The 19,001-nt window shown below is 46.6% G+C and overlaps 1 pseudogene across 1 annotated transcript in view; it reads left to right on the top strand.

Moving 5' to 3' along the window:
* The window catches only part of LOC311124112 (polypyrimidine tract-binding protein 3-like), a 41,327-nt pseudogene that overhangs the window by 9,262 nt on the left and 13,064 nt on the right, over window positions 1–19,001 (top strand). The window contains exons 2-5 of the transcript XR_014615159.1: window positions 7,994–8,163; window positions 13,008–13,154; window positions 14,404–14,571; window positions 15,719–15,829. The product of XR_014615159.1 is annotated as a polypyrimidine tract-binding protein 3-like (transcript). The remainder of the gene's footprint in view (window positions 1–7,993; window positions 8,164–13,007; window positions 13,155–14,403; window positions 14,572–15,718; window positions 15,830–19,001) is intronic.

Raw genomic sequence — 19,001 nt, 5'->3', positions numbered from 1 at the left:
TCAGAACACAACTGTTGATCAGAACACAACTGATGATCAGAATTCAACTGATGATCAGAACACAACTGTTGATCAGAGCACAACTGATGATCAGAATTCAACTGATGATCAGAATTCAACTGATGATCAGAACACAACTGTTGATCAGAACACAACTGTTGATCAGAATTCAACTGTTGATCAGAACACAACTGATGATCAGAATTCAACTGATGATCAGAACACAACTGTTGATCAGAACACAACTGATGATCAGAACACAACTGTTGATCAGAACACAACTGATGATCAGAATTCAACTGATGATCAGAACACAACTGTTGATCTGAACACAACTGATGATCAGAATTCAACTGATGATCAGAATTCAACTGATGATCAGAACACAACTGTTGATCAGAACACAACTGATGATCAGAACACAACTGTTGATCAGAACACAACTGATGATCAGAACACAACTGTTGATCAGAACACAACTGTTGATCAGAACACAACTGTTGATCAGAACACAACTGATGATCAGAACACAACTGTTGATCAGAACACAACTGATGATCAGAACACAACTGATGATCAGAACACAACTGATGATCAGAACACAACTGTTGATCAGAACACAACTGATGATCAGAACACAACTGATGATCAGAACACAACTGTTGATCAGAACACAACTGTTGATCAGAATTCAACTGTTGATCAGAACACAACTGATGATCAGAACACAACTGATGATCAGAACACAACTGATGATCAGAACACAACTGTTGATCAGAACACAACTGTTGATCAGAACACAACTGATGATCAGAACACAACTGATGATCAGAACACAACTGTTGATCAGAACACAACTGATGATCAGAACACAACTGTTGATCAGAATTCAACTGATGATCAGAACACAACTGTTGATGAGAATTCAACTGATGATCAGAATTCAACTTTTGATCAGAACACAACTGATGATCAGAACACAACTGTTGATCAGAGCACAACTGATGATCAGAATTCAACTGTTGATCAGAACACAACTGTTGATCAGAGCACAACTGTTGATCAGAGCACAACTGATGATCAGAACACAACTGATGATCAGAACACAACTGTTGATCAGAACACAACTGTTGATCAGAATTCAACTGTTGATCAGAACACAACTGTTGATCAGAACATCCGTTGGTTCCTCTTTCCCAGTTCAATCACTACTATCATTTTATTCATTTAATTTCCACCACAAAGTAGAGGTAAAACAACATTAATCTACTGTTGCAGTGGGATCTGCCTGGTTAAATGGGATCTGCCTGGTTAAATGGGATCTGCCTGGTTAAATGGGATCTGCCTGGTTGAATGGGATCTCCCTGGTTAAATGGGATCTGCCTGGTTGAATGGGATCTGCTGGCTGGTTTAATGGGATCTGCCTTGTTAAATGGGTTCTGCTTGGCTAAATGGGATCTGGTCCAAAGTAGTGCACTATATAGGGAATAGGGTGCCATTTGAGACACATCATAAAAAGCAGAGGGGAAACCAGGTTGTCTATGAATCTTTAAGATGAAAAATGGCAACCATAACAAAGGAAACAGCCTATATTTTCAGTGATATTTGTTTTTGATAAACACCTGTTAACAGTAGAATTAAAGGTCAGAACAGAGGGACTGGATTAGACAACAAAGAGACAGTCTAAACACACACACACGGGACACAGATTAAACACACACACACACACACACACACACAGACACACGGGACACAGATTAAACACACACACACACACACACACACACACACACGGGACACAGATTAAACACACACACACACACACACACACACACACACACACACACACACACACACACACACACGGGACACAGATTAAACACACACACACACACACAATGAGACACAGATTAAACACACACACACACACACACAATGAGAAATATTAAACACACACACACACACACAATGAGAAACAGATTAAACACACAAATACACACACGAGACACAGATTAAACACACAGAGACACAGAATAAACAAAGGATTGTTAGTTGTATTCTCTTTACCTGTTTTGCTCGGTGTGGGGTGAAGTTGCCCCTAGACGCTGATTTTAGGTCAGTTTAGCATTTTCCCCACTAATGGTTAAGGTCAGGATTGGGGGAGGTTAAACTGATCCTGGATCTATACCTTCACCCCGGAGTGTTTCTTTCTGCCTCCATGCTCTCTTAGTGTGTGATCTGTGATGTCATGGAAGAAGCCAGGGGGGTGGGGACAGAGTGGGTGTGGCCTGGAAGAAGCCAGCGGGCAGGGACAGGGTGGGTGTGGCCTGGAAGAAGCCAGGGGGCAGGGCCAGGGTGGATGTGGCCTGGAAGAAGCCAGGGGGCGGGACAGGGTGGGTGTGTTCTGGAAGAAGCCAGCGGGCAGGGACAGGGTGGGTGTGGCCTGGAAGAAGCCAGGGGGGTGGGGACAGAGTGGGTGTGGCCTGGTAGAAGCCAGGGGGGTGGGGACAGAGTGGGTGTGGCCTGGAAGAAGCCAGGGGTCGGGGACAGGATGGGTGTGGCCTGGAAGAAGCCAGGGGGCGGGCCAGGGTGGGTGTGGCCTGGAAGAAGCCAGCGGGCAGGGACAGGGTGGGTGTGGCCTGGTAGAAGCCAGGGGGCGGGGACAGGGTGGGTGTGGCCTGGAAGAAGCCAGGGGGCGGGGATAGGGTAGGTGTGGCCTGGAAGAAGCCAGGGGGCGGGGATAGGGTAGGTGTGGCCTGGTAGAAGCCAGGGGGCGGGGATAGGGTGGGTGTAGCCTTAGTTCACATGCCTTCTGCTATGAACGTTCCTGTTTGTTCAGAATAACATTGGGTGTTTTCGAGCAGTTAGCCTAACGAGGACGACTGTAAACGAAAGCCGGCGAGTGATGTCAGGCGAGGTGCATCTCCGACAGCCGAAAGTCGGACACTGTAGTGGTTTTCCAACAGCAAGGCTCAGATCAACACGGCAATGCGAACATAGCTGCTATTTTTTATCAAAGTTTTTGCTTATAAATGTCGAAATAAACGTTCTATACCGCCATATCACACACTCACCAACTGAAAGTATTAAGTGTGTACAATGAATTGGTTTAGAATCGCTGCAAAGTTGGTTCCTGTTTCAGTCACGTCTTTGGCCACATGTTCACGTGGGTAAAACAAAAACACCCCAATGATTAGGGCTGTCACAATTACCGTAAAACCGTGTAACTGACGGTTATGGATGAAGACCGTCATGAGAATAAAATTACCGTCATAACCGTTTAAAAAAAATATATGTTTTTTTAGTTTCTTTACGAACAGTTGACTGAAGATGTGACTGCCGGCCATTCGTGTGGTCGAGTCCATTTCTGCGGTAACGTGGACTCTTAACAACGTGATGAAACTTTGTTTCCCATAATGCAGCAGCAGCACACATAGAAATAAAACAGGCTTGGACCTCATGGGGACACTCGCAATGGCTGCCTGTTATTGTGATGCAATCATTTCCATGGTAATGTAGAATGTTCATTCATATGACGTTAACTGATGTGGCTCATGCAATGGAATGTCTTTTTTGTAACGGCAGTTGAGTTGAATCAACAAATCACAGCACATACTGAAGTATAATTACAAGCATTCCATAAGTGTCAAAGGCTTTTATTGACAATTACATTAAGTTTATGCAAAGAGTCAATATTTGCAGTTTTGACCCTTTTTCAAGACCTCTGCAATCCGCCCTGGCATGCTGTCAATTAACTTCTGGGCCACATCCTGACTGATGGCAGCCCATTCTTGCATAATCAATGCTTGGAGTTTGTCAGAATTTGTGGGTTTTTGTTTGTCCACCCGCCTCTTGAGGATCGACCACAAGTTCTCAATGGGATTAAGGTCTGGGGAGTTTCCTGGCCATGGACCCAAAATGTCGATGTTTTGTTCCCCGAGCCACTTAGTTATCACTTTTGCCTTATGGCAAGGTGCTCCATCATGCTGGAAAAGGCGTTGTACGTCACCAAACTGTTCTTGGATGGTTGGGAGAAGTTGCTCTCGGAGGATGTGTTGGTACCATTCTTTATTCATGGCTGTGTTCTTAGGCAAAATTGTGAGTGAGCCCACTCCCTTGGCTGAGAAGCAACCCCACACATGAATGGTCTCAGGATGCTTTACTGTTGGCATGACACAGGACTGATGGTAGCGCTCACCTTGTCTTCTCCGGACAAGCTTTTTTCCGGATGCCCCAAACAATCGGAAAGGGGATTCATCAGAGAAAATGACTTTACCCCAGTCCTCAGCAGTCCAATCCCTGTACCTTTTGCAGAATATCAGTCTGTCCCTGATGTTTTTCCTGGAGAGAAGTGGCTTCCTCGCTGCCCTTCTTGACACCAGGCCATCTTCCAAAAGTCTTCGCCTCACTGTGCGTGCAGATGCACTCACACCTGCCTGCTGCCATTCCTGAGCAAGCTCTGCACTGGTGGTGCCCTGATCCCGCAGCTGAATCAACTTTAGGAGAAGGTCCTGGCGCTTGCTGGATTTTCTTGGGCGCCCGGAAGCCTTCTTCACAACAATTGATCCTCTCTCCTTTAAGTTCTTGATGATCCGATAAATGGTTGATTTAGGTGCAATCTTACTAGCAGCAATATCCTTGCCTGTGAAGCCCTTTTTGTGCAAAGCAACGATGACGGCACGTGTTTCCTTGCAGGTAAACATGAAGAACAATGATTTCAAGCACCACCCTCCTTTTAAAGCTTCCAGTCTGTTATTCTAACTCAATCAGCATGACAGAGTGATCTCCAGCCTTGTCCTCGTCAACACTCTGACCTGTGTTAACGAGAGAATCACTGACATGATGGCAGCTGGTCCTTTTGTGGCAGGGCTGAAATGCAGTGGAAATGTTTTTTGGGGATTAAGTTCATTTTCATGGCAAAGAGGGACATTGCAATTAATTGCAATTCATCTGATCACTCTTCATAACATTCTGGAGTATATGCAAATTGCCATCATAAAAACTGAGGCAGCAGACTTTGTGAAAATTAATATTTGTGTCATTCTCAAAACTTTTCACCACGACTGTACAGTAGGACTCTAACTGGGCTGTACAGTAGGACTCTAACTGGGCTGTACAGTAGGACTCTAACTGGGCTGTACAGTAGGACTCTAACTGGGCTGTACAGTAGGACTCTAACTGGGCTGTACAGTAGGACTCTAACTGGGCTGTACAGTAGGACTCTAACTGGGCTGTACAGTAGGACTCTAACTGGGCTGTACAGTAGAACTCTAACTGGGCTGTACAGTAGGACTCTAACTGGGCTGTACAGTAGGACTCTAACTGGGCTGTACAGTAGGACTCTAACTGGGCTGTACAGTAGGACTCTAACTGGGCTGTACAGTAGGACTCTAACTGGGCTGTACAGTAGGACTCTAACTGGGCTGTACAGTAGGACTCTAACTGGGCTGTACAGTAGGACTCTAACTGGGCTGTACAGTAGGACTCTAACTGGGCTGTACAGTAGGACTCTAACTGGGCTGTACAGTAGGACTCTAACTGGGCTGTACAGTAGGACTCTAACTGGGCTGTACAGTAGGACTCTAACTGGGCTGTACAGTAGGACTCTAACTGGGCTGTACAGTAGGACTCTAACTGGGCTGTACAGTAGGACTCTAACTGGGCTGTACAGTAGAACTCTAACTGGGCTGTACAGTAGGACTCTAACTGGGCTGTACAGTAGGACTCTAACTGGGCTGTACAGTAGAACTCTAACTGGGCTGTACAGTAGGACTCTAACTGGGCTGTACAGTAGGACTCTAACTGGGCTGTACAGTAGGACTCTAACTGGGCTGTACAGTAGGACTCTAACTGGGCTGTACAGTAGGACTCTAACTGGGCTGTACAGTAGGACTCTAACTGGGCTGTACAGTAGGACTCTAACTGGGCTGTACAGTAGGACTCTAACTGGGCTGTACAGTAGGACTCTAACTGGGCTGTACAGTAGGACTCTAACTGGGCTGTACAGTAGGACTCTAACTGGGCTGTACAGTAGGACTCTAACTGGGCTGTACAGTAGGACTCTAACTGGGCTGTACAGTAGGACTCTAACTGGGCTGTACAGTAGAACTCTAACTGGGCTGTACAGTAGGACTCTAACTGGGCTGTACAGTAGGACTCTAACTGGGCTGTACAGTAGGACTCTAACTGGGCTGTACAGTAGGACTCTAACTGGGCTGTACAGTAGGACTCTAACTGGGCTGTACAGTAGGACTCTAACTGGGCTGTACAGTAGAACTCTAACTGGGCTGTACAGTAGGACTCTAACTGGGCTGTACAGTAGGACTCTAACTGGGCTGTACAGTAGGACTCTAACTGGGCTGTACAGTAGGACTCTAACTGGGCTGTACAGTAGGACTCTAACTGGGCTGTACAGTAGGACTCTAACTGGGCTGTACAGTAGGACTCTAACTGGGCTGTACAGTAGGACTCTAACTGGGCTGTACAGTAGGACTCTAACTGGGCTGTACAGGATGACTCTAACTGGGCTGTACAGTAGGACTCTAACTGGGCTGTACAGTAGGACTCTAACTGGGCTGTACAGGACGACTCTAACTGGGCTGTACAGTAGGACTCTAACTGGGCTGTACAGTAGGACTCTAACTGGGCTGTACAGTAGGACTCTAACTGGGCTGTACAGTAGGACTCTAACTGGGCTGTACAGTAGGACTCTAACTGGGCTGTACAGTAGGACTCTAACTGGGCTGTACAGTAGGACTCTAACTGGGCTGTACAGTAGGACTCTAACTGGGCTGTACAGTAGGACTCTAACTGGGCTGTACAGTAGGACTCTAACTGGGCTGTACAGTAGGACTAACTGGGCTGTACAGTAGGACTCTAACTGGGCTGTACAGTAGGACTCTAACTGGGCTGTACAGTAGGACTCTAACTGACTGTGCTGATGTGGACCACAGACACACCCATTTCCAAAATGCTACAAGGCTGAAACTGACCCAACACATCCCCCTATCCCCAACATAGCCATGCTGCAAGGCTGAAACTGACTAATCACATCCCACTATCCCCAACATAGCCATGCTGCAAGGCTGAAACTGACCCAACACATCCCTCTATCCCCAACATAGCCATGCTACAAGGCTGAAACTGACCCAACACATCCCTCTATCCCCAACATAGCCATGCTACAAGGCTGAAACTGACCCAACACATCCCTCTATCCCCAACATAGCCATGCTACAAGGCTGAAACTGACCCAACACATCCCTCTATCCCCAACATAGCCATGCTACAAGGCTGAAACTGACCCAACACATCCCTCTATCCCCAACATAGCCATGCTACAAGGCTGAAACTGACCCAACACATCCCTCTATCCCCAACATAGCCATGATACAAGGCTGAAACTGACCCAACACATCCCTCTATCCCCAACATAGCCATGCTACAAGGCTGAAACTGACCCAACACATCCCTCTATCCCCAACATAGCCATGCTACAAGGCTGAAACTGACCCAACACATCCCTCTATCCCCAACATAGCCATGCTACAAGGCTGAAACTGACCCAACACATCCCTCTATCCCCAACATAGCCATGCTACAAGGCTGAAACTGACCCAACACATCCCTCTATCCCCAACATAGCCATACACAACTTACTTCAATCAAATATTAGCATCTTTTTTTCTTTTTCTTTCTTTTTTAATTCACTCAACTTAGATAAAAATAACCCTTCCCCCACCACCTACCCTTACCCTAACCCAGGTTCATACCCTCTACCACCCCCCACCCAACCCTGGGGGTGTAGGGCCAGGCAGTCACGTGACACCCAGTAGAAAGAGAAGGTTGTGTACTTCCCTAAGAGTGTGATTTTAAAGAGAGAAGGGTGTGAAAACATTACTGAGCTGAGATGCCTGCTGATGTTAAACCGTAGAGTTCACTGTCTGATGTTCTCTGTCTCTGTCTCTCTCTCTGTCTCTCTCTCCTCCTACAGCTAATGGCAACGATAGCAGACAGTTTAAAGGAGACCGTTCTCCCTGTGGTCCTTCCCGAGTGCTCCACGTCCGCAAGGTTCCCATCGAGGTGTCTGAGGCTGAGCTCGTCTCTCTAGGAATCCCCTTCGGTAGAGTCACCAACTTGTTGATGCTGAAAGGGAAAAACCAGGTAGGAACAAACAGTCACCAACCAGGGAACAAACAGTTAGAAACAAACAGTCACCAACCAGGGAAAACCAGTTAGAAACAAACAGTCACCAACCAGGGAAAAACCAGTTAGAAACAAACAGTCACCAACCAGGGAAAAACCAGTTAGAAACAAACAGTCACCAACCAGGGAAAACCAGTTAGAAACAAACAGTCACCAACCAGGGAAAAACCAGTTAGAAACAAACAGTCACCAACCATGGAAAAACCAGTTAGAAACAAACAGTCACCAACCAGGGAAAAACCAGTTAGAAACAAACAGTCACCAACCAGGGAAAAACCAGTTAGAAACAAACAGTCACCAACCAGGGAAAACCAGTAAGAAACAAACAGTCACCAACCAGGGAAAAACCAGTTAGAAACAAACAGTCACCAACCAGGGAAAAACCAGTTAGAAACAAACAGTCACCAACCAGGGAAAACCAGTAAGAAACAAAGAGTCACCAACCAGGGAAAAACCAGTTAGAAACAAACAGTCACCAACCAGGGAAAAACCAGTTAGAAACAAACAGTCACCAACCAGGGAAAAACCAGTTAGAGACAAACAGTCACCAACCAGGGAAAAACCAGTTAGAAACAAACAGTCACCAACCAGGGAAAAGCCAGTTAGAAACAAACAGTCACCAACCAGGGAAAAAACAGTTAGAAACAAACAGTCACCAACCAGGGAAAACCAGTAAGAAACAAACAGTCACCAACCAGGGAAAAACCAGTTAGAAACAAACAGTCACCAACCAGGGAAAAACCAGTTAGAAACAAACAGTCACCAACCAGGAAAAACCAGTAAGAAACAAACAGTCACCAACCAGGGAAAAACCAGTTAGAAACAAACAGTCACCAACCAGGGAAAAACCAGTTAGAAACAAACAGTCACCAACCAGGGAAAAAACAGTTAGAAACAAACAGTCACCAACCAGGGAAAAACCAGTAAGAAACAAACAGTCACCAACCAGGGAAAAACCAGTTAGAAACAAACAGTCACCAACCAGGGAAAAACCAGTTAGAGACAAACAGTCACCAACCATGGAAAAACCAGGTAGGAACAAACAGTCACCAACCAGGGAAAAACCAGTTAGAAACAAACAGTCACCAACCAGGGAAAAACCAGTTAGAGACAAACAGTCACCAACCAAGGAAAAACCAGTTAGAAACAAACAGTCACCAACCAGGGAAAAACCAGGTAGGAACAATCAAATCAAACTTTATTTGTCACATGTGCCGAATACAACAGGTGTAGACCTTACCGTGAAATGCTTACTTACAAGCCCTTAACCAACAATGCAGTTCAAGAAAGAGTTAAGAAAATATTTACTAAATAAACTAAAGTAAAAAATAATAAAAAGTAATACAATACAATAACAATAATGAGGCAATATACAGGGGGTACCGGTACCGAGTCAATGTGCGGGGTACAGGTTAGTCCAGGTAATTTGTACATGTAGGTAGGGGTAAAGTGACTATGCACAGATAATAGACGGCGGGTAGCAGCAGTGTAAAAACAAATGGAGGGTGGCCATTTTATTAATTGTTCAGCAGTCTTATGGCTTGGGGGTAGAAGCTATTAAGGAGTCTTTTGGACCTAGACTTGGCGCTCCGGTACCTCTTGCAGTGCGGTAGCAGAGAGAACAGTCTATGACTTGGGTGACTGGAGCCTTTGACAATTTCTTGTGCTGTCCTCTGACACCGCCTAGTATAGAGGTCCTGGATGGCAGGAAGCTTGGGCCTTCCTCTGACACCGCCTAGTATAGAGGTCCTGGATGGCAGGAAGCTCGGCCCCAGTGCTGTACTACCCTCTGTAGCGCCTCTGTAGAAGTTGGAGACTTTGCATATGTCCCAAATGGCACCCTATTCCCTATGTAGTGCACTACTTTTAATGAGGGCCAATGGGGTGCAGGACAGGGTTGGAGGGTTCATCATTTTAAGTACATCAAGTTCTCTGTTAATTGGAGGCTTAGATAAGGAAGTGCCCTGCCTCCCCCCTGCCTCCCCACATTCTGCTCAAGGACCCTTTCAAGGACCCACATTCAAATGGAAATATAATGTTTAGACCAGAATAGAGATAGTACGTGTTCTAGAGGCTCTGATGCATACTCATTCACTGTTAGTCTACACCTGCTGTTTACGAAGCATGTGATGAATACAATTATATTTCATTTGATACTGTCCAATTTGTATGGCTTGATTGGTTTGATTTGGTATCATAAGAGGTGCTGTGTTACACCGGTGTCATGGATGCCGCCGAGGCTGCTCCTCCTCCTTGCTCGGGCAGGCTTCGGCGTTCGTCGTCACCGGAGTACTAGCTGCCACCGATCTATGTTTCTGTGTTCTACTTGTTTTGTCTTCATTGTTCACACCTGGTTCCCATTATGTCTATGATTTGGTCCCTATTTAACCCTCTGGCTCCCACTGGGTTTTGTGCGTGTTTGTTCATGTTTGGTTGTCGTCTGGTGAGCGGGTTTGTTCCTCCCTGCGTGGAGGTTCTGTTATTTGACGTTACCTACGAGTAAAGTACGTTTTCGATTAGCTCTGTGTCCTACGCCTGACTTCGTCCTACCGCATCACACTGACCTCCTGACAACCTGCAAAGAGTTCGGCATCTCCTAATATCTAACAGTTTAGTCTGAGATGAGTCTGAGTCATTCTTATTCAATACCATCCAAGTCATATTATGCCCCACTGCACGCTTTCCTGAATCAGTTTCATTGTCCCTATAGTATTGTCTCTTAAAGGTGCAGAAGCAGGACGAAAGGACATACTAAATGACATTGCAGATAAGATGTTAACATCTGTAACACTGAGACTACTAGATGATGTTATGGGATTCCTAGGCTACTGCAGCGTCAGTCAGAAATGATCCGGCCAGTACCTACCTAGCTAACATGCTAACTGGCCAGTACCTACCTAGCTAACATGCTAACTGGCCAGTACCTACCTAGCTAACATGCTAACTGGCCAGTACCTACCTAGCTAACATGCTAACTGGCCAGTACCTACCTAGCTAACATGCTAACTGGCCAGTACCTACCTAGCTAACATGCTAACTGGCCAGTACCTACCTAGCTAACATGCTAACTGTGTTGTCTTCTGAAACTAACCATGGTCGCCTACTACGCAGCCTCATTCTCATTCAACAGTCTCACGTTCCACACTGCTTTAATGAAGTGATATCACGGCCAACAAAATACCACACGTTCCACACTGCTTTAATGAAGTGATATCACGGCCAACAAAATACCACACGTTCCACACTGCTTTGATGAAGTGATATCACGGCCAACAAAATACCACACGTTCCACACTGCTTTGATGAAGTGATATCACGGCCAACAAAATACCACACGTTCCACACTGCTTTAATGAAGTGATATCACGGCCAACAAAATACCACACGTTCCACACTGCTTTAATGAAGTGATATCACGGCCAACAAAATACCACACGTTCCACACTGCTTTGATGAAGTGATATCACGGCCAACAAAATACCACACGTTCCACACTGCTTTAATGAAGTGATATCACGGCCAACAAAATACCACATTTAAAATAATTGAATTGAGATGACTTTTCTGTTGCCACTAATATTACCCCTTATATGTTTTCCTATTCTGTTTCTTTCCCCTTTAGCTTTGTCTTGTACTAACATGAGTGTCTTTGTGTTCCCTCCTATAACCAACCAGGCTTCTTGTTCCCTCCCTAACCAACCAACCAGGCTTTGTGTTCCCTCCCCTCCCTAACCAACCAGGCTATGTGTTCCCTCCCTAACCAACCAACCAGGCTTTGTGTTCCCTCCCCTCTCTAACCAACCAGGCTATGTGTTCCCTCTCTAACCAACCAGGCTTTGTGTTCCCTCTCTAACCAACCAGGCTTTGTGTTCCCTCTCTAACCAACCAGGCTTTGTGTTCCCTCTCTAACCAACCAGGCTTTGTGTTCCCTCTCTAACCAACCAGGCTTTGTGTTCCCTCTCTAACCAACCAGGCTTTGTGTTCCCTCCCTAACCAACCAGGCTTTGTGTTCCCTCCCTAACCAACCAGGCTATGTGTTCCCTCTCTAACCAACCAGGCTTTGTGTTCCCTCTCTAACCAACCAGGCTTTGTGTTCCCTCCCTAACCAACCAGGCTTTGTGTTCCCTCCCTAACCAACCAGGCTATGTGTTCCCTCCCTAACCAACCAGGCTTTGTGTTCCCTCTCTAACCAACCAGGCTATGTGTTCCCTCCCTAACCAACCAACCAGGCTTTGTGTTCCCTCCCTAACCAACCAGGCTTTGTGTTCCCTCCCCTCCCTAACCAACCAGGCTTTGTGTTCCCTCTCTAACCAACCAGGCTATGTGTTCCCTCCCTAACCAACCAACCAGGCTATGTGTTCCCTCCCTAACCAACCAACCAGGCTTTGTGTTCCCTCTCTAACCAACCAGGCTTTGTGTTCCCTCCCTAACCAACCAGGCTTTGTGTTCCCTCTCTAACCAACCAGGCTTTGTGTTCCCTCCCTAACCAACCAGGCTTTGTGTTCCCTCTCTAACCAACCAGGCTTTGTGTTCCCTCCCTAACCAACCAGGCTTTGTGTTCCCTCCCTAACCAACCAGGCTATGTGTTCCCTCCCTAACCAACCAGGCTATGTGTTCCCTCCCTAACCAACCAGGCTTTGTGTTCCCTCCCTAACCAACCAGGCTCTGTGTTCCCTCCCTAACCAACCAGGCTTTGTGTTCCCTCTCTAACCAACCAGGCTTTGTGTTCCCTCCCTAACCAACCAGGCTTCGTGTTCCCTCTCTAACCAACCAGGCTTTGTGTTCCCTCTCTAACCAACCAGGCTTTTATAGAAATGGCTTCAGAGGAGGCAGCGATCACCATGGTGAACTACTATACCACAGCAACGCCTCACGTCCGCAACCAGCCCGTCTACATCCAGTACTCCAACCACCGCGAGCTCAAGACTGACAACCTGCCCAATCAGGGGGTGAGTACAGTCTAACCTGACCAATCAGGGGCTGAGTACAGTCCAACCTGACCAATCAGGTGCTGAGTAGAGTCCAACCTGACCATTCAGGGGCTGAGTAGAGTCCAACCTGACCAATCAGGGGCTGAGTACAGTCCATCCTGACCAATCAGGGGCTGAGTACAGTCCATCCTGAACAATCAGGGGCTGAGTACATTTACATTTTCGTCATTTAGCAGACGCTCTAATCCAGAGCGACTTACAAATTGGGGCATTCACCTTATGATAGCCAGTGGGACAACTACCTTTATTTAAAAAAAAAAATGTTTTAATTTTTTTTTTAATGGGGGGTGGGGGAAGAAGGATTACTTTATACTATTCCAGGTATTCCTTAAAGAGGTAGGGTTTCAAGTGTGTCCGGAAGGTGGTCAGTGACTCCGCTGTCCTGGCGTCGTGGGGGAGTACAGTCCAACATGACCAATCAGGTGCTGAGTAGAGTCCAATCTGACCAATCAGGCTGAGTCCACCACATGTACAGTACATGGCCCTTGCCCTGAACAGCCACTGTGTTTGCGTCCCAAACGGCATCCTATTCCCTATGGGCACTGGTCAAAAGTAGTGCGCTACATACTGTAGATTATAGGGTGCCATTTGGGCCAGATAGTGTGTGATATGACCATTCCAGAAGCAGACTTGTCCAGTCCACAGTCTGCTGATTCTAGCCAGCACTAATCTACTGTAGAGTATCATGTTACAACACACACTCTCTCTCTCTCTCTCTCTCTCTCTCTCTCTCTCTCTCTCTCTCTCTCTCTCTCTCTCTCTCTCTCTCTCTCTCTCTCTGTCTCTCTCTCTCTCTCTCTATCTCTCTCTGTCTCTCTCTCTCTCTCTCTCTCTGTCTCTCTCTCTCTCTCTCTCTCTCTCTCTGTATCTCTGTCTGTCTGTCTCTCTGTCTCTCTCTCTCTCTCTCTCTCTCTCTCTCTCTCTCTCTCTCTCTCTCTCTCTCTCTCTCTCTCTCTCTCTCTCTCTCTCTGTATCTCTGTCTCTCTCTCTCTCTCTCTCTCTCTCTCTCTCTCTCTCTCTCTCTCTCTCTCTGTATCTCTGTCTCTCTGTCTCTCTCTCTCTCTGTATCTCTCTCTCTCTCTCTCTGTATCTCTCTCTCTCTCTCTCTCTTTTCTCTCTGTCTCTCTGTCTCTCTCTCTCTCCGCATTATGACAATAAGTTATTGTATATCATATGATTATTGTTTGTTTCTCTCTTTCCCCAACAGAGAGCTCAGGCAGCATTGCCAGGCGGTCAACGCAGTGCATTCTGGGAACATGGCGTTAGGCGGTTCAGCATCGGGCAGTGATGGAACCTTGATGCCAGGACAGAGCCCCGTGCTGCGTATCATCGTAGAAACCTCTTCTACCCTGTATCACTGGAGGTCCTACACCAGGTAACCCTGACCTCTAACCTCTTCTACCTTGGAGGTCCTACACCAGGTAACCCTGACCTATAACCCCTAACCTCTTCTACTCTGTATCACTGGAGGTCCTACACCAGGTAACCCTGACCTATAACCCCTAACCTCTTCTACTCTGTATCACTGGAGGTCCTACACCAGGTAACCCTGACCTATAACCTCTTCTACCTTGGAGGTCCTACACCAGGTAACCCTGACCTATAACCCTAACCTCTTCTACTCTGTATCACTGGAGGTCCTACACCAGGTAACCCTGACCTATAACCCCCTAACCTCTTCTACCCTGTATCACTGGAGGTCCTACACCAGGTAACCCTGACCTCTAACCTCTTCTACCTTGGAGGTCCTACACCAGGTAACCCTGACCTATAACCCCTAACCTCTTCTACTCTGTATCACTGGAGGTCCTACACCAGGTAACCCTGACATATAACCCCTAACCTCTTCTACCCTGTATCACTGGAGGTCCTACACCAGGTAACCCTGACCTCATAACCCCTAACCTCTTCTACCCTGTATCACTGGAGGTCCTACACCAGGTAACCCTGACCTATAACCCCTAACCTCTTCTACTCTGTATCACTGGAGGTCCTACACCAGGTAACCCTGACCTATAACCCCTAACCTCTTCTACCCTGTATCACTGGAGGTCCTACACCAGGTAACCCTGACCTATAACCCCTAACCTCTTCTACCCTGTATCACTGGAGGTCCTACACCAGGTAACCCTGACCTATAACCCCTAACCTCTTCTACCCTGTATCACTGGAGGTCCTACACCAGGTAACCCTGACCTATAACCCCTAACCTCTTCTACCCTGTGTCACTGGAGGTCCTACACCAGGTAACCCTGACATATAACCCCTAACCTCTTCTACCCTGTATCACTGGAGGTCCTACACCAGGTAACCCTGACCTCTATGGCTCTATCTCAATAGTCCCTGCCCTCTGACCTTCTCCAATGCGCTTTGAGAAGGAGATGTGGAGAGAGGAATCAAGGAAAGATGAATTGAGAGGAGCCCAGGTCATAACACAGAATACTCCTATGAAATGAGAGTATGGCGCTAAGTAGTCAAAGAGACATGTTTAAATGAACTGGGTTGTGTTTTTGCCTCCATAGATCTTCTCTAAGTTCGGGACAGTCTTGAAGATCATCACTTTCACCAAGAACAACCAGTTCCAGGCCTTGCTACAATATGCTGACCCAATGAATGCCCACCACGCCAAAGTGGTACGTACTGACCCTATAACTGCCCACCACACCAGTGGTACGTACCTCCTCACATGGGGTTGAAATGGCTAGGCTAGGTCTTTGGCTAGGTCTTTGGCTAGGTCTTTGGCTAGGTCTTTGGCTAGGTCTTTGGCTAGGTCTTTGGCTAGGTCTTTGGCTAGGTCTTTGGAAAGAGTCACGAAGCAGTAAGAAGAGGCAGGAGAGTGTATAACAAAGATCTACAGTCTGTCTATTTCTGTCCCGATGTGTTTTTGATAAAAAATAATATCAGATATATTCCCTCTCAGCTCAGTTTAGCCCAGATAAATCTTGGTCCCCATTGCAACCCTTGGTTCTATAATCCTAAACCTAGCCTGATGGTCTTTTCTTCAATACATCCCAATACAACCCCAACCATGCTGTAAACCTGAGCTTAAAGCATACCCAAACACGCTTCAGCCTAGCTTGAACATAAATGGAATCAGGGACTTGATCATCTGAAAAAGCATTCCTTACCCCAGGGCACTTCAACAGGTCACTATCCCAACAGGGACTTGATCATCTGAAAAAGCTTTCCTTACCCCAGGACACTTCAACAGGTCGCTATCCCAAAATAAGAAAAAGGAGCACACGGTTTCTGCATAGATCTTTGTTTATTCACAGGGCAAACATACAGGCTAAACATGCTGTCTAGCTCCCATGTGGTAGGAGGAGGAGAGGTTGGACGATGTGTTTTACTGCCTGGCCTCCTCCATCTCCGTGCTATAGCTGGCTGCCTGTAGCTAGAGCCAACAAATCTCAAATCACACACACCAGCCACCAGTGTTGTAGTCGAGTCACTAAACCTCAAGTCCAAGTCGAGTCACGAGTCCCTATGGCTGATGTCTGAGTCGAGTCCAAGTCCGAGTCACCAATGGTCGAGTCACAAGTCCATCAATTTATAATAGGTCTTATTATGCAGTTGTTTCTAGTCGCCACCAGATGGCAGTATATCACCACTCCCTCATGAAAAGACCCAACTAATTTACTATCCATCACTACCGCACAAGTTCTACTCAATACCTCTGTTACTTATTTACTACATAGATGAATGGTAAGTCAGGCTCTCAGATACTTTTTTGTAATCGCCCACTGACATTTTTTTATTGCAGAGTGAAAACTAAAGGGAGACTTGTCAGAACCTGGCTATAGGATGCACGGGGGGAAAGTGGGAGAAGGGTAGAGCGAGACGACGTTCAAAGACAGCCTACTTTTCTGTCCTCAAAGAGAGAGAGACAAATAGCTAGTGTTGTTGACTATTAAACTCAATACTAGTGTTTTACTTTTCGTAAAGCAGTTTGTGTTTCTTAACCAGGCAAAGCTAAATAGTAGGCTGGTCGTTACGGGGAAGCAAGAGAGTCACTTGCCGGGTGTGGCGCGTCCTTCCCACTGCTAGAGAACAGAACCCTCGCTGCTCTGCGCACCCAGTGCTGCTTATATTCTGCTTATCATAGTAGCCTATCCAGTCCAGGTGAAAATATAAGTCACGAGAAGGCCAGTCCGAGTCAGGCTGCTTGTCAGCCTTCGTCGTTTCGGTTGCGTTAGCCATCTTACTTATTGCCAAAGCCAGGCCAAGCAATTCGAATAATTCATGTTTGTGATTAGGAAACTTATTAGAACCAAACAAACTTCAGCACACAATGTCCAGGGGATGAGCACGCTTTACCACTAAGGGACAGTTTAGTTGGGTCAACATAAGACAGTCTCGTGTCCCAATTGTTTGTTTAGGTAGCATGAATCGTTCCTGTTGAGGTAAAGAGCGGAGTAATTGAAGGAATGAATCCAAGCCTCACACTTATCACCTGTGGAAGGCGGGGCTTCCAGCGATGGCACAGATTTAATTTGCCTTGTACCTGCATCTGATGGTCATGGTGCTTCCAAGACAACTGGGAACTCAAAAAAACCCAGGTCAAATCATGACGTTGGTGATCTTCAGGTCGGAAAGTCGGAGCTCTAGAAAGATGCCAGAGTTTCCGACTTGGAATTCCGAGTTGGATGACTGTTCAAAAACGTTTTTTTCCCAGTCGGGTCGTGTTTTCTTTCGAGTTCCTAGTTGTCTTGAACGCACTGAAGTCGGAAGTGTGAGATTTCCGAGTTCCCAGTTGTTTTGAACACGGCATTAGTCTCAGCAGAGGGAGGGAGCCTCTCATGGTCCCTGCTCTCTCCTTGCTTTCCTCCGGTGAGACTGGCCTGAGAGAGGGGACACCGTCTTCCACCTGATGGCAAAACTCGAGTCGCACTGCATCTGCCTCATGCACAAAGTCATGCTGTTTCTATGACCAGAGACAGTGAACTATTCCTCAATATTAAAATAGACAGGACGAGCTGCTAATGATAATACAAATGCAGGGCTGTCGATACACTCGGCTCCTTATTCAGTGCAGCTGCAGCGTGAGTGGAAGTACGGAGAAGCGCGTTTTGTGTTTTGTAATGGTGTTGAATAAAAACAGTGTGGACAGCGCTGAATAAGAACATGAACTCACTCATAAAAACAGCAGCTCTTTGCTGTATTCTTTGACAGTCTCTCTGTGGTCATGGTTTTAAAAGTGATTTTAAAGGCTGGTATCAAACTTTGCTGAGGCCGGGGTCGTGGAAGCTCTGTAGGCATGGTGATTTGAGCTATCCGATTGGCCAGCGCAGTAGGCGCACTCGATTTAGCCACAGGTCTCCAGGTCCGCCGGGTAGGTGGAGTTTCTCTTTTCAGACAAATGAAATGGTTCAAAATGGGAACACTTTGCTTACCCAGTGCGCAGGACTTCTGAATCTACCGCCAACAGCGTATCACAAAACAAAAACAAAGGAGTGCAAGCCTTTATGGTTGGCTTTTCTACAGACATGTTTGGTGATCGACTAGGAATACCTTGGCGACCGACCGGTCAGCGTCCTACAGGTCTCCTACATGTTACATGCCTTGTGTCTGGTTCTCCTACATGTTACATGTCCTGTGTCTGGTTCTCCTACATGTTACATGTCCTGTGTCTGGTTCTCCTACATGTCACATGTCCTGTGTCTGGTTCTCCTACATGTTACATGTCCTGTGTCTGGTTCTCCTACATGTTACATGTCCTGTGTCTGGTTCTCCTACATGTTACATGTCCTGTGTCTGGTTCTCCTACATGTTACATGTCCTGTGTCTGGTTCTCCTACATGTTAC

Source organism: Coregonus lavaretus (genome assembly GCF_964263955.1).
Source record: "Coregonus lavaretus genome assembly, contig: HAP1_SCAFFOLD_2310, whole genome shotgun sequence".
NCBI classification, from domain to species: Eukaryota; Metazoa; Chordata; class Actinopteri; order Salmoniformes; family Salmonidae; genus Coregonus; species Coregonus lavaretus.
Note: the sequence above shows the minus strand (reverse complement) of the source record. Positions and strands in the feature narration are given on the sequence as shown.